The sequence below is a fragment of the Haliotis rufescens genome, unplaced genomic scaffold, assembly GCF_023055435.1.
Source record: "Haliotis rufescens isolate VD_foot unplaced genomic scaffold, xgHalRufe1.0.p SCAF_87, whole genome shotgun sequence".
Classification (NCBI taxonomy): Eukaryota; Metazoa; Mollusca; class Gastropoda; order Lepetellida; family Haliotidae; genus Haliotis; species Haliotis rufescens.
Window position 1 is genome coordinate 173,466 of NW_025964380.1, and position 17,135 is coordinate 190,600.

A 17,135-nucleotide genomic window follows, 5' to 3' on the forward strand; every position below is an offset into this window, starting at 1 on the left:
CAAGGTCACCAAAACCGACTGGTGTCTGTATATACACCATAGTTCCAAATATGAAGACAATCCAGTGTTTAGTTCTTGAGATATCGCGGCAACACCGTTTTCCAACTCCAAAAGCAGATTTGCCTGCTGTGACCTTGAAAATGGGATCAAGGTCACCAAAACCGACTGGTGTCTGCGGAGTCTGTATATACACCATAGTTCCAAATATGAAGACAATCCAGTGTTTAGTTCTTGAGATATCGTGGCAACACCGTTTTCCAACTCTAAAAGCAGATTTGTCTGCTGTGACCTTGAAAATGGGATCAAGGTCACCAAAACCGACTGGTGTCTGCGGAGTCTGTATATACACCATAGTTCCAAATATGAAGACAATCCAGTGTTTAGTTCTTGAGATATCGCGGCAACACCGTTTTCCAACTCCAAAAGCAGATATGCCTGCTGTGACCTTGAAAATGGGGTCAAGGTCACCAAAACCGACTGGTGTCTGCGGAGTCTGTATATACACCATAGCTCCAAATATGAAGACAATCCAGTGTTTAGTTCTTGAGATATCGCGGCAACAAACAGGTGGGACGTACGGACGGACGTACGGACGTACGTACGGACGGTCGTGAATACTATATCCCCCGCTTCGCGCTTTCGCGCGGCGGGGGATAACAAAACATTTCGTCAATTACCTTTGACACAAACAGCTTTTCCTGTGCGAGTTTCCAGGCATCTCATACCTTCACAAGAGTTCAGTGAACAGGAGACAACTCTGACCTGAATGACAGAAATGATTGGGGGAAAATGGCAAATATGCAATAGGAACATGCAATTGACTTACTTTGACTTGTTGTGAGTGAGTTAGCTTTGTTCAGGATCGCTATGAACAGTATTCCATTTGCATCACAGCATGTCAGCTTCATGTGGGAGGAAAGCCTGAAGTAATGCAAGTCTTAGATGTTTACCACTTTGATGAAATCCACTAGCCCTTGTATACTGCTGACAGAACTAGTAACATAGTCTCGTCGAACAGGGATTCAAACCCACACTCATGGGTTTCTAATGTGCCCAAGGGATGCAACTCTGCACAGCGAATTGCGGCGCCTGGGCCACTTGGCCTCCAGTGACCTCATTTTGATTTGGAGGACAGTGAGTTGAATCTCTGTATTTCTCTAGCAACTGTGTGCATATATTATTTCATCATGTACATACTTATCACTTAAATGTGAATGGAAACCTTTTAGTTATTTTCTCAATTCTAAATTGTGGACGTTGGTTTGGATATGCTTGGATAGCTCTCGGAATATAGGCATAAGGAAGGCAATGGAAAAATTATAACCACCTACCAGTACCAGATGCACATAAAGTTACTTCACACATTGATCGTGTAAAATCGCACAGTTAACCTGTTGCAAATATACTTTGTGGTTGAGCGAGTATTGTTTTACGCCGCTGTATTCAAGTAATATTATGGTGGGGTCACTTATTGTACACATGTGGGGAATCCAACCCGGGTTATCGGCGTGATGAGCGAATGCTTTAATAACTACTCAAACTGGGCTACTCAACCGACACAGTAAATTCATGAACCTCATTAGTACTTGTGTAATCATGTTAGTTCACATAAGTGTCTGCCATTAAAATATTTTAGAAATATATCCTAATATTTATATTTGAGGTGGTTGCAGGGCAAACAAACAGACAGCTTGGTGAACAACAATGTTGAACATTTGTTTTGTCAAGGCACTCTTGAAGAGCAACCTCCCTGTGGTGAGTGCTGGGTAGCGCTAATAGCTCTTCCCCAGTGTGGACCCGGGGTAGAATTTGTCCTCAGCACCCCATTGCTGACGGTAAAAGGCGACCGAATAGGGCAACCTTTTTGCCGTGGTTTGCGCCCCTGTGTCGGTGGAAGAAGGGATTCTTGTGGTTGAGGGCATTGGAGGCAGGAACCAGTGTTCCTTTTGCCCAACACACCACTTTTACCCTGACTTCACCTAGACGGGTGTTAAGATGGGCCCGGTCTCATCAGTTGGCTGGTCATGCCAAACCCTGTGCATCAATATTGTGTATGCACAAACGTGATTTATATAAATGTATTATTTGGTCTTGGTCATGTATTACATGTTTGACCTCACAAATTATTATGTAAGAGATTGCCGCGAGTCTTATGCCAGAAGGCGGTGGCTCATGGGCCAATCTGGTAATGAGCCGAACTAGCCTGGCATTTACTTCAGTACAAATATTGCTATTTGTTTATATTTGCTAGAGTATAACACCCTTGTATCCTTGGTGATTGCATTTTGGATATCCGGTGCAATGTAACACTGTCCTTGTTGACACTCGATGGCGGGTTTGCACCAGGTGTGTTGAACCAATATATTTCACATGTCAACTCGAAACGAAAAAAAGAGACGTCTTGAACGTGACAGTTCAAATGAAAACACTAACACAAAATCACAAAATATAGATTCCTGGTCTCGGTTCTTGAGGCTTCTGATCATGAACCAATTAAATTTAATCCTTTTGCTGTATCTAAAGCTGTGTCAGGAATTTGTGGAGAGGTGAGAAATGTAACTTGTCTTCAGACTGGCTCTCTTCTTGGGGAGTGTGACCAGAGACAACAATCTCTAAATCTTTTGTCAGTAACACAGTTTGCAAATGTTGAGGTTGTTGTGTCCGCTCACAGGACACTAAACTAATGTAGGGGCATAGTTCGAGTCCGAGCGCTTTGCCTTTCTGATATGTCCGAACAAGAGATTCAAACTGAACTAGAGGATCAGGGTGTAACAGCTGTTAAGCGTTTCAACGAAAAAGTTGAAGGTGTTATCAGCCAAACAAGTACTTACTTGCTAACTTTTGCCTGCACATCAATAAAGGCTGGATATCTTAGCATCGGGGTGGAGGTGTATGTCCCCTCTCTTCACTCAGATGTTATACATGTTAACAGTTTGGCCACGGTTCTAAATTGTGTTGCAGCTCTGTGGTGTGTCATCGATGTGGTGACCACCATGAACATTCTGAAGGTCAAAATGACACCAATTGTGCTAACAGTGGTGGTAGTCATTTTGCCTCATCGAAGTCAACGCCAATCAGAAAGTGTTAAAATAAAGTACCAAACATTTCAATTTCAGAAGCAAAGAAACTCTATCTCAACCAGACAAAATCTCCCTCAACTCTAACTTCCTGTGCTGTGGTCAGTCGACCTGTCTCAACTACACCTATCACGTGTCAGAATTATTTAACATTGGTAAACTCAGATCAGCCTGTTAAAACCATTTCAGTCATTAAGCCCTCATCAGCACATCCAGCAACGCAGACCATGAATCCTACTGTGGAGCAGAATGAACCAGCTACTGTGGTTCAGGCTGAGCAAATTACTGACACACCAGAACTTGCTCAGTTGTCAAAGAAACAAAGGAAAAAACTTACTAGACAAATTAAATCTAGGACACCTTCTCCTTCGGACCTTACTGTACATAACTCGTTTGGTCCTTTGGACATGGAGGTTACTCCATCACAGGACAGAGAAAGGAGCGTTTCTTCTTCACGTTCATGCGGTAGGTCTCCAATTGAACCACCATATCTCGCTCGATGAATTTGATCCAATGGAATTGCAGAGGACTCAGAAAGAATATTAATGAAATACACTTATGAGTTTAAGATTATAAAGCGTCTGCATTATGTTTCCAAGAGACATATCTAAAACATATGGATACTTTTGATTTGACGCAGTATAATTGTCATCATTCATTTTCCCCTCTGGGTGACGAAGCGACTGGAGGCTCTTCTATTTTAATCAGGCAGGACGTCGTTCATAGCACTGTTCCTCTGAATACTAACCTTCAAGCCGTTGCTATCCGCCATACCTTGAACGTTGCACTTACCTGTGCTCCTTATATATACCACCTTCATATGCTCCTCTAAAATCTGATCTCCAGAATCTATATGATCAGCTCCCTAAGCCCTGCATCATCATGGGCGATTTAAATTGGCATAAGTACAAATGCAAACATTAAGGGGGAAGTCATTGAAGATTTTATTTCTGATAATAATTTATGCATATTTAATTATGATTCAAACACATACTTACATCCTGCAACTGGAATGTATTCTGCCCTTGATCTGTCCCTCACAGATTCAAATGTTTACAATGAATTTGAATGGTCTGTGCATGATGACCTTTGTGGAAGTGATCACTTCCCCACGGTCCTAAACTATCTTCAACCGGATGATGAACCACCCAGATCTCCTTGGAATTTTACAAAGGCAAATTGGTCTTAATATGAAATATTATGTGGTGAAAAAGTTGCAACAAAGCTCAGGGATCTCATGCAGAGGAAGGGGACACCCAAGTAGGTATCAATAAATTACATGAAATTAAACCAACTATCGGTTACACCTACTTGGGCTGTCAGTCCAGATTTGAAGAGGTCATTATGCGACGATGTCGTATTGGCCACAGCTGATACACCCACGAATATTTATTGAAAGGGGAGGATCCTCTATTATGCATCCCTTGTGATGAAAGAATCACGGTCAAGCATATCCTGCTTGACTGCATTGATTTTTCTGTCACAAGGTATAAGTATTTCACAGAATCATCCATCAAGGATCTTTTTAGTCAAATCGGTGCTCTTTTAATCATCGTTTTTTTTTAAAGAAATAGAATTAATAGATCGTTTTTGATAATATGTATAGTACATAGAAAGTGATTTAATTTGGTAGAATGAATTTATAACTGAGATCTTCACAGGGCGTTGAAGTATCGGAAAACAATTGTCCCTCTCAGAGGATATGTAAGTCCAGTATCATTCAAAGTATTTTGTTCATTTTTCTGTGATTTTAATCGTAGTATTATTGTTGATTTTAACTGTTTGGCTAATATTTCTGACCCTCACCAGTAGCCAGAGGGATGGTGTAAATCCTGCTGGGGTACCATGTAGGTAGCAGAAGTACCGTAAGTCCCCATGGTCTCTAGTATGGTGGCCTAACTTTGGTTGCTGGTGATCTATAACACATTTTTATATTGTAACGTGACATTTAGTGATATCTTTTTTTATGATTACATGCTAGTTTTTTAACGATTTATCTGTGATATTCTAGTTATTGTACTCCCCATTTATGACAGGTTTTTATTAATTGATAATATATAATAACTTCTCATGCCGATGTGACGTTAAATTTAACTCACTCACTCAATTGTTTTGTCAAAGGATAACCTTCAGTTTTCCTTAAGATATTATTGATCAATCACAACGCACTACATATCTCCACTGAAGAACGTATCATTTAAGAAGAATGTTATCCCGATGGATAAACTACATTGAACTTCAGTTTGTAAGATAAGTTGCTGTGTATGGAATGTTAAGAATATATACTCACACGCAAGAGAAACCCAAGTCGAGTATGCAGTATACATGTTATTTATTTTCATCAGTAAAGACAAGAACAAGATTGACAAAAATTTGACTGAAGACAGTTTGATGGATTAAAAGGCGGATGACATAATTGTTTTATTCAAATGTTAAGGGCTTACACAGTTTCAGGTCAATACCCAAAATGCCAGTCAATACCTGGTGTGACCACCATTAGCATTGATCACTGCCACACATCTCCTGTACATTGAGTGGATCAGACGATTTGTGAAGGCCCTAGGGATCCTCCTGCACACACCCTGAGCAGCTGTGCGTAGTTCATCGGCAGTTGTAGGGACTGGGCGCACATTGTGCAGACGCCTTTGAACCTCATCCCACAAGTGTTCGATGGGGTTCAGATCAGGGCTGGAGCTGGCCCCGGTAGAACTCGGGTGTTGTGTTGTTGCAGAAAGGCCATGGTAGCTCTGGCAACATGGGGACGAGCGTTGCCCTTCTTTAAAATGTGTTGTTGATGTTGTGCAAAAAATGGAACAAGGTGGGTCTGATCACTTGGTCGATATACCGCTGAGCAGTGACGACGTGTCTCCGACCTTGACCAACATTCAGAAAGCACATGGGTCCAAGTCTGGCGGCACTCGTGAAGAGCAACCTCCTCGTGGTGAGTGCTGGGTAGCGCTAATAGCTCTTCCCCCGTGTGGAACCGGGGCAGAATATTTCCACAGCCTCCCATTGCTGGTCGTATGAGGCGACTAAAATGGGCAACCTGTTTGCCGTGGGTTGCGCCCCTGTGTCGGTGGAGGAAGGTAGTCTGGTGGTTGAGGGCACTGGTTCCAGGAATAGCGTTCCTTTGCCCAATACACCACTTTGACCCTGACTTCACATAGACGGGTGGTAGAATGGGCCCGGTTCTATCAATCGGCTGGTCATGCCATGCCCTGTGCATTCTATTTTCATTTTGCACAAAGTTGTTGTATTCAATTGTTTATATTTTGGGTCTTGGTCAAACTGTTAATTGTTTTTCAGTACCTTTTGGCTGTTAATGAATAAGAATTATTGCCTAGAGTCAAAAAATGCCCAGAAGGCGGTGGCTCATGGGCCAATCTGGTGGATCTATTGATCTTGCATTGATATTTCTGCTTGAGTATAACATCCCAGTATCCTTGGTGCTGTTAGTTGGAGAACCACTAACACATAGCATTGTCTTTATGATACTCCGTGGTGGGTGGGGACCTGGGATGGCGAACCACTATAAACTTACCATGATTCCACCAAAACAACTCAAACGTACTTTAGATGACAGTTCATCTGATGATGACTCTGTTACAAGAAATAAATCTAAATTTTGGTCCCGTTTTTTGGTCATCTCTTCGTCTGATGATGGACCTCTGAAATTTAATCCTTTTGCGCTTTCTAAAGCTATTTACGGTATTGCTGGATATGTTGTGACAATGAAAAGGATTCGTTCCGGCTGTATCTTGATTGAATGCAAGTCAGCATCACAATCAGCTACGTTGTTGGCTGTCAAACATCTCGTTTCTGTGCCAGTCATTGTCTCCCCGCACAAATCACTAAATAGTTCAAAAGGCATTGTCAGAGATCGGGAACGTTGTCTTTCAGACATGTCTGAAGATGACATAACGTCTGAACTGAAAGACCAAGGTGTTACAGGTGTAAAACGTTTTACAAAGCGACAGAATGGTCAAATTGAAAAGCTGAATACCTACCTTTTCACATTTTCTCTTCCTGCTCCACCACATTCTATCAAAGCAGGCTACTGTAATATTGGTGTGGATAAGTACATACCGAATCCACTACGGTGCTACTCCTGTCAACAGTTTGGGCATGGAGCCCAATCGTGTAGAAACAGAAAGAAATGCCATCGCTGTGGAGAACCTGCTCATGAGACCATAGAATGCTCTAATGATCCAAAATGTGCAAACTGTTCTGGGAATCACGTTGCATCATCCAAATCTTGTTCTGTCTGGCAACTCCAACACCAGATAATAAAAATGAAGCATGACAAGAATGTTTTTTTTCTGATGCCAAACGTTTAGTAATGACGTCCACCACTCCTACTGCAGCTCTGTCATATTCTGCAGTTGTCACTCGTACACCTCCAAAATCTTCTAAATCATTTGCCTCTGTTGAATGCCAGACGGATGTTACTTGGGTTAACTCCGACAACTTTTCTTTGGTCCAGTCAAGCTCTTCTTCTCAAACAGAAGATACATCTACATCTCCATCACCATGTTTGTCATCACCTATGACAGCAGCGCCGACATTATCACTGGCATCAACACCAAATCCATCACCTACCGTGACAAATGCCAGTAAAAAAGTAGACTACTCCAGAAATTCTGATCGTGTGTCAAAGGGTCAACGTGACCCTATCCAAATTTACAATAGGTTTCAAAACTTGGAGGACATGGATGTCTCTCCTCATCCTAATGGTCGCCTAGAAATGGGAGACGTAGATCTCCTGTTCATCCACCAGTAACTTGGATATTATGAATCCACTGATTCAATGGAATTGCAGAGGTCTTAGGACCAATTTTAATGAATTACATTTATTAATACAAGATTTTAACCCATCGGCAATCTGTCTCCAAGAGACATATCTCAAACAGACTGACAACTTTGATTTACGTCGGTATAGCTCCTACAACTCATTTTCTCCTCCAGGTGTTAAGGCTACTGGGGGATCTTCTGTTTTGGTGAAGCAGGGAGTGATCCACAGCCCTGTAGCGCTTCAAACCAATCTACAAGCTGTTGCAGTCCGACTGACTTTGCACATAACATTTACACTGTGTTCTATATACATTTCACCTTCTTCTGTGCTTCAGCGTTCGGATCTTCAATCTTTATATGACCAGCTCCCTAAGCCATGGGTGATTTAAACGGCCATAACCCATTATGTGGAAGTGTTACCATTAATCCTAAAGGTAAGGTCCTTGAAGATTTTATTTCCGATAACAACTTATGCATTTTCAATGATGGATCAAGTACATACTTGCATCCTGCTACTGGTACCAATTCTGCTTTAGATTTGTCACTTACAGATTCCAATCTCTTGAACGAATTTACATGGTCGGTTCACAATTACTTGTGTGGAAGCGATCATTTCCCTTCCATCCTAACAGCAAATAATCCATCTGACGTTCCACCCACATCAAGGTGGAACTTTACCAAAGCCAACTGGCCTTCCTTTCAGGAACTCTGTACTGATAGGTTGAAGCCTGATGTGTTCAGGAATATCACTGATCCTATTCAGCTGTTTTCTGATATTTTAAACGAAATTGCCAACATAACTATTCCAAGGTCCTCTGCAAATCCAAACATTCGAAAACCATGGTTTGATAAAGATTGCAAACAGGCTAGGAAGTGCAGGAAAAAAGCGGAGAAATATTTCCGCCGACATCCAACTGTACATAATTTGGATCGTGTTAAAATCACAAATGCCAAGGCACACCGTACATTCAAACAGAATAAGCGTAAGTCTTGGAGAAATTATGTCTCTAAAATTAATTCTCGCACGCCAATATCCAAGGTGTGGAACATGATTGCCAAAATTAAAGGTAAAGGCTCTAAATCGACTGTCCACCATCTAAAGGAAGGTGACCATTTATTAACAGATAAAGTGGACATTGCCAATAAATTGGGCGAGACGCTGGCCCAACACTCTTCATCGACAAATTATGATCCCAAGTTTCAAAAATATCAGAAACAACAGGAAAAGAAGAGGGTTGATTTTACTTCTCAAAATGGAGAAGATTATAATGAGGTATTTTCACTCCATGAGCTTAATACTGCCCTAGGTCAAGCGCATGATACTGCAACGGGAGCTGATAATATTCACTATCAGCTCTTGAAGCATTTGCCTGATTCATGTTTAGAGACACTTCTTAATATATTTGATAAGATCTGGACGTCAGGAAATTTTCCGCCTTCATGGCGTAATGCAATAGTTGTTCCTATACCTAAACCTGGTAGGGACCATACTGATGCATCCAATTATCGACCAATATCACTAACCAGCTGTGTGTGCAAAACCATGGAGCGAATGGTAAACAATTGACTGGTGTGGTACTTAGAAACTAATAATCTTATTAGTAACATACAATGTGGTTTCCGTAAGAATAGAAGTACCATTGACCATCTGGTACGTTTAGAATCCTTTGTCAAAAATGCAATTGTCAATAATCAGCATGCAGTTTCAATCTTTTTTGATTTAGAAAAAGCGTACGATACCACTTGGAAGCATGGTATTTTAAAAGATCTACGTAATTTGGGGTTAAGAGGCCGTTTGCCTCAATTTATATCTCAATTTTTAACAGACCGACAATTTCAGGTTCGTGTGGGTTCCACCCTGTCTGACCATTATAATCAGGATCAGGGTGTCCCACAAGGCAGTATTTTGTCTGTAACTCTGTTTAGTATAAAGATTGATAGTTTGTCAAAGGTTTTAAATGATTCCATTGATGGTTCACTTTTTGTGGACAATTTTAATGTTTTATGTCGTGGTAAAAATATGCGTACCATCGAGAGACAGTTGCAGCTATGTCTCAATAAAATCGAAAAATGGTGTCTTGAAAATGGTTTTAGGTTTTCAAAAGCTAAGACCAATTGTATACACTTTTGTCGGAAATACAAACACCACAAAGATCCAGAGCTATTTTTACATGGCACTCCTATCAAGGTTGTAGAAGAAGCCAAGTTCCTGGGTCTCATTTTCGATCATCATTTGACTTTTAAGCCCCATATTAATTATCTTAAAACTAAATGTCTGAAGGCTCTAGATTTGTTGAAAGTAGTTGCTAATACAAAGTGGGGAGGTGATCAGACAACTCTCCTCCACTTGTATAGGTGTCTGATCCGCTCTAAATTAGATTATGGCTCCATCGTTTATGGTGGAGCCTGTAAGAGCAATTTACAAAAGTTAGATTCGATTCACCATCAGGACCTACGACTTTGTCTAGGCGCTTTTCGAACATCTCCTGTTGACAGCTTACATGTAGAAGCTGATGAACCGTCGTTGAAGCAACGTCGTATCAAATTATCACTACAATATATTACTAAATTACATTCTAATCCATTAAACCCCGCATACAAATGTGTTTTTCAACCACTTTACGAACAGCTTTTTCACCGTAAGTCTAAGTTAGTCCCACCACTAGGCATTCGGATTAAACCTCACATTACAGCTGCACATATTGAGTTAGATAACATTTCTCCTTTCAGGCTTCTGTCTTCTCCTCCTTGGCAACTTATCAGACCAGTGGTAGACTTGACTCTCACACAATTTAAAAAACAAGACACAAATCAATTAATATATCAGCAAGAGTATATTCAGGTTAGAACCAGATATGAAACCCACCGTTCCATTTTTACAGATGGATCCAAGGACGGTAGCACAGTCTCCAGTGCTGCTGTCATTGGATCAAAAACCGTATCATCCCGCTTACCAGACCATAGCTCAATTTTCACCGCTGAAGCCAAAGCCATATTAACTGCTTTGGAATATATCCAACAACAGTCCAGTTGTAGACGGTTCATCATCTTTTCAGATTCATTGTCATGTCTACAGGCGATCAAGTCTGGCTCTTCACATCATCCATTTATTTTAGATATTTTAGAATTATATAACGACCTTGCTACTGGCCAATGCGACATCGTCTTTTGCTGGTTGCCCAGTCATGTTGGAATCACGGGTAACACTATGGCTGATGCTGCAGCAAAGGCAGCTTTCAACAAATCTGTGACACCACTTCTTCTACCATACAGTGACTACAAACCTGTTATTAGATGCTATATCAAAGACCTAATGCACAGAAAGTGGGACACTCAAGTGGGTATAAATAAATTACATGCAATCAAAGCAACTATCGGTTATACCTACTTGGGTTGTCAGTCCAGATTTGAAGAGGTCATTTTAAGACGTTGTCGTATTGGCCATTCTCGTTATACTCATGAACATTGACTAAAAGGTGAGGATCCTCCATTCTGCATCCCTTGTGATGAAAGAATCACAGTTAAGCATGTCCTGCTTGACTGTATTATTTTTTCCATCACAAGGGATAATTATTTCCAGGTTTCATCTATGAAGGATCTTTTTAATGTAGGTACTCATTTAATTATTGTTTTTTTAAAAGAAATAGACTTTACTGATAAATTTTGATATGTATTGTTGTAAAAAGTATATTTTTAATTTGGAAGAATGAATTAATAACTGAGATTGTTAGTGGCTGTACCTTCAAAGGGGGTTGAAGTAACGTAGAATAATTGTCCCCCTAAGAGGGTACATAAGTCCTATTTCATTCAAAGTATTTTTCCTTGGTTTTAATCGCAGAATACTTGTTTGTTTTTAAATGCTTTGGCTTAAACTTACTAATAATCACCAGTGACCACAGGGATGGTGTAAATCCTGCAGGGGTACCATGCAGGAAGCAGATGCACCGTAAGTCCCCATGGTCCCTTGTGTGGTGGCCTAACTTTGGTTGCTGGTGATCTCTAGCCAACTCTTATAATGTATTGTATTGATTAGTCCAAATTTTATAGTTACTTACTAGTTTTATATTTATAGCTGTGATATTCTAGTTATTTTACTGTCCTTTGCCGACAGATTTTATAGTTTATAGTTATGTATTATTACTGTACAACTTGATTTAGTCACGATATGGCTGAAATATTGCCGATGTGACTATAAATCTTAACTCACTCACTGGCACTCGTGAAGAGCAACCTCCTCGTGGTGAGTGCTGGGTAACGCTAATAGCTCTTCCCCCGTGTGGAACCGGGGTAGAATATTTCCACAGCACCCCATTGCTGGTCGTAAGAGGCGACCAAAGTGGGCAGCCCGTTTGCCGTGGGTTGCGTCCCTGTGTCGGCGGAGGACGGGAGTCTGGTAGTTGAGGGCACTGGTTCCTGGAACTGTGTTCCTTTGCCCAACACACTACTTCGACCCTTACTTCGCCTAGACGGGTGGTAAGATGGGCCCGGTCTTATCAATCGGCTGGTCATGCCAGGCCCTGTGCGTAATATTGTATGTGCACACGTGTGTTGTATTTTAATGTATATTTTGGCCTTGGCCGTCCCTAACTTATGTGTATTCTAACTTTTGGATTGAATACCTTGCCTAGAGTCTAACGCCAGAAGGCGGTGGCTCATGGGCCAATCTGGTACTTTCGACCTCTGAGTTCTGTATGTCTTCAATTTCTTGTCATGGGCCGGACCAGCCTGGCATTTTATTTGTTAGACAAATGCAGCTATTCATGTTGTTTTTACTGGAGTATAACACCTCTGTATCCCTGATGTTTGCATGTTGGAGATCCGGTGCAGGAAAACATCGCTCTTTGTAGCACTCCATGGTGGGTGGGGAGCAGGGGTGCTGAATCAATTACTATCATTATGGCACACAATCATTCTGGTTCAAACCGCACTGACAAGAAGAGACGTCTGGAAGCTGAGATTTTCTCATCTGACGACGATGCTTCTATTTCACGAACTTCAAATTCTTGGGCTCGGTTTATCGTAGTGGAATCACATAATCAACTACCTTTGAAAATCAATCCCTTTGCAATATCTAAAGCCATTGAAGGTATCTGTGGAGAGGTGAAGAATGTTTCACGGCTCCGGAGCGGCTCTCTTTTGGTGGAGTGTGCACGGAGACAGCAGGCTATTAATCTTTTAAAATGTACTAGCTTTGCTAACACAGAAGTTGTTGTTTCTGAACACAGAACGTTGAATTCGAGTCGAGGGATCATCCGCGACAGAGCTCGTTGCCTGGCTGAAATGTCAGAAGATGACATTTTGGAAGAACTTAAATCACAGAATGTCACATCAGTGAAACGTTTCAATAGAAAAGATGGTGAAAATTTCATTCCAACAAATACTTATTTGTTCTCCTTTTCTCTTTCAACAATTCCACAATCTATTAAGGCAGGCTATTTTAACATCGGAGTGGAGGTGTATGTCCCCAATCCACTCCGGTGTTACAAATGTCAGAAGTTTGGGCACGGCTCCAAATCATGTGATCGTCCGACTGTTTGCCACCGTTGTGGTGGAAATCATGATGGTTCAGGCTGTACAGCAGACCTGAAATGTACAAATTGTAAGGGTCAACATGTAGCGTCATCAAAATCCTGTCCTTTTTGGACACGTGAAAAAGACATTTTGACAATCAGATGTCAAAACAACGTCAGTTACTTTGATGCGAAAAAACTCTATGATAGCCGGACACCTTCATCCAAACAATCTTATGCTGCTGCTGCTGCTGTCTCTCGCCCTTCAACCAGTAGATCTATAGAATGTCAGACGGACTTGACGTGGACACATTCTGAACACCCGCTGCCTCTGACAACATCATGTGACAGTCAAACAACTCATTCTGTCAGCCCAGGTGAAATGTCTTCAGATTCTATCATTGTGACTCAGGTTGTGGCCCCATCTACACCCACTCCTGATAAACCAGCTACCAACAAACCATCAACTGAAATGCCAAAAAAACAAAAGAAGAAACAAAACAAGAAAATTTCTACAAAGATCCCTACTCTCACTGAAACATCTGTAGATGTTCACAATTACTTTGAGCCTCTTGAGATGGATGTCACCCCATCTTCACACCACAGCAGTGGTGACTCCTCTTCACGTTTACGTGAACGATCTCCGGTAGAACCACCATGAATCATTCGAATCTAATTCAATGGAATTGCCGAGGACTTAGGCACAATTTTAACGAACTGCAATTATTATCAACGGATATTTGTCCATCAGCAATTTCTTTACAAGAAACGTACCTTAAAACAACCGACACATTTGATTTAAGGCAGTATAGTTCGTATCATTCCTTCTCTCCTCCGGGAGATAAAGCTACTGGAGGAGCTTCTATTTTGGTGCGGCGGGGCGTTGTTCACAGTCCTGTTCCGCTTGACACGAATATGCAAGCTGTTGCAGTTAGACTTACACTGCATATTGCCTTCACACTTTGCTCCTTATACATTCCTCCATCTTCAAATCTTCAGCGTAATGATCTCCAAAAACTGTACGACCAGCTCCCAAAGCCCTGTGTCATCATGGGTGATCTAAATGGACATAATCCTTTATGGGGAGGTTCTATCATTAATCAAAAGGGTAAAGTCATCGAGGATTTTGTTTCTGATAATGACCTCTGCATCTTTAACGATGACTCGGACACCTACTTACACCCTGCAACTGGTACGTATTCATCATTAGATCTGTCTTTGACGGATTCAGTGTTGTTGAATGAATTCTCATGGACCGTCCATGATGACCTATGTGGGAGTGACCATTTCCCCACCGTGCTTAAACCCATTCATCCCGTTGATGATCCACCTTCACCTCGATGGAATTTTGTGAAGGCTGATTGGCTTTTATTTCAATCTTTATGCAAAGATAAATTACAACCTACGTCTTTTCAGAATGTTATTGACCCCATTCAGTTGTTCTCAGATCAACTGAATGAAATTGCTGATGAATCAATACCTAAGTCCTCGATCAACCCACGTGTTCGTAAACCGTGGTTTGATGACACTTGCAAACACGCTAGGAAATGTCGTAAGAAGGCGGAGAAATACTTCCGTAAACATCCCACTGTCCATAACTTGAACATCGTCAAAATTTCAAATGCTAAGGCGAGACGTCTTTTTAAACAAAATAAACGTCAATCCTGGCAGAATTATGTCTCAAAAATTAACTCTCGTACCCCCATGTCCAAGGTATGGAACATGATCAAAAAGATCAAAGGCAAGGGATCAAATTCTACAGTAAACCATCTAAAGGATGGCGATACTTTGCTAACGACTAAATCTGATATTGCCAATAGACTTGGGAAAACGTTATCTCAACATTCTTCTTCATCTAATTACGCTCCTGAATTTCAAAAGTATCAACTCCAACAGGAAAAGAAAAAAGTAAATTTTACATCTGATAATGGTGAAGATTACAATGAGGTATTTTCACTACATGAGCTACATACTGCCTTAGGGCAAGCTCATGATACAGCAGCAGGCGCTGATAATATTCATTATCAGCTACTGAAACACTTGCCAGAATCATGCCTTGAAACTTTGTTGACTATATTTGATGACATTTGGACATCTGGGACGTTTCCACCTTCATGGCATAATGCCATTGTTATACCAATACCCAAACCTGGGCGGGATCATTCTGATCCATCAAATTACCGCCCTATCTCTTTAACTAGCTGTGTTTGTAAAACGATGGAACGCATGGTAAATAATCGATTAGTGTGGTACTTGGAAACAAATAATCTTCTTACCAATATCCAATGTGGTTTCCGGAAGAACAGAAGTACTATCGATCATTTAGTGCGTTTAGAATCGTTCATTAAAAATTCCATTGTAAATAGACAACATGCTGTATCGATCTTTTTCGATTTAGAAAAAGCTTACGATACAACATGGAAACATGGTATTTTAAAAGATTTACATGACTTTGGTTTAAGAGGCCGTTTGCCTCATTTTATATCGCAATTTTTAACTGACAGACAATTTCAAGTTCGTGTTGGATCAACCCTGTCTGATCATTATAATCAGGATCAGGGTGTTCCACAGGGCAGTATTTTGTCTGTCACATTGTTCAGTATAAAAATAAATAGTTTATCAAAAGTATTAAATGACTCAATTGATGGGTCATTGTTTGTGGATGATTTCAATATATCATGTCGTGGTAAAAATATGCGTACTATTGAACGCCAATTACAGTTGTGTCTTAATAAAATTCATAAATGGTGTCTTGAGAATGGCTTTAAGTTCTCACAGAGGAAGACCAATTGTATACATTTCTGTCGGAAATATAAACCCCATAAAGACCCTGAACTCTTTTTAGATGGCACTCCAATCAAGATTGTAAAAGAAGCCAAATTTTTAGGATTAATTTTCGACCATCATTTAACCTTTTTGCCACATATTACTTATCTGAAGACCAAATGCCTGAAGGCCCTAGATTTGTTAAAAGTCGTTTCAAATTCAAAGTGGGGAGGGGATCAGAAAACCCTCCTTCACTTATATCGATCATTGATCCGTTCTAAATTGGACTATGGCTCCATTGTGTATGCTGGAGCTTGCAAGAGCAATTTAAAAAAGCTGGATTCAATTCACCATCAAGGACTACGTCTATGTCTTGGTGCTTTTCGAACTTCTCCGGTTGACAGCCTCTATGTGGAGGCTGATGAACCTTCTTTAAAACAACGCCGTACTAAATTGTCTCTTCAATATATTTCTAAATTACGTTCGAACCCCTCTAATCCTGCTTATGCCTCTGTATTCTACCCCCTCTATGAAAATCTATTTCTGAAGAAACCGAAGCTGGTTCCTCCACTTGGGATTCGGCTCAAATCCAATATTACTGCTGCAAATCTTGATCTGGATCTTATCTCTCCTTCTCGGCTTTTGTCTACTCCTCCCTGGCAGTTGGTGAGGCCAGAAGTAGACATTTCACTGACACGCTTTCTCAAGTCTGAAACAAATCAACTGGTTTATCATCAGGAATATTTACAATTAAGAAACAAATATGACACTCACCGTTCAATCTTTACTGATGGATCCAAGGGTGGTGGCAAAGTAGCAAGTGCCACTGTCGTTGGATCACAAACCATATCATTTAGAATACCTGACAATAGCTCTATTTTCACTGCTGAGGCCAATGCTATCCTTACAGCTTTGATATATATTAAACACCAGTCTTCATGTAAACAGTTTATCATCTTTTCTGATTCTCTTTCTTGCCTTCAGGCACTGC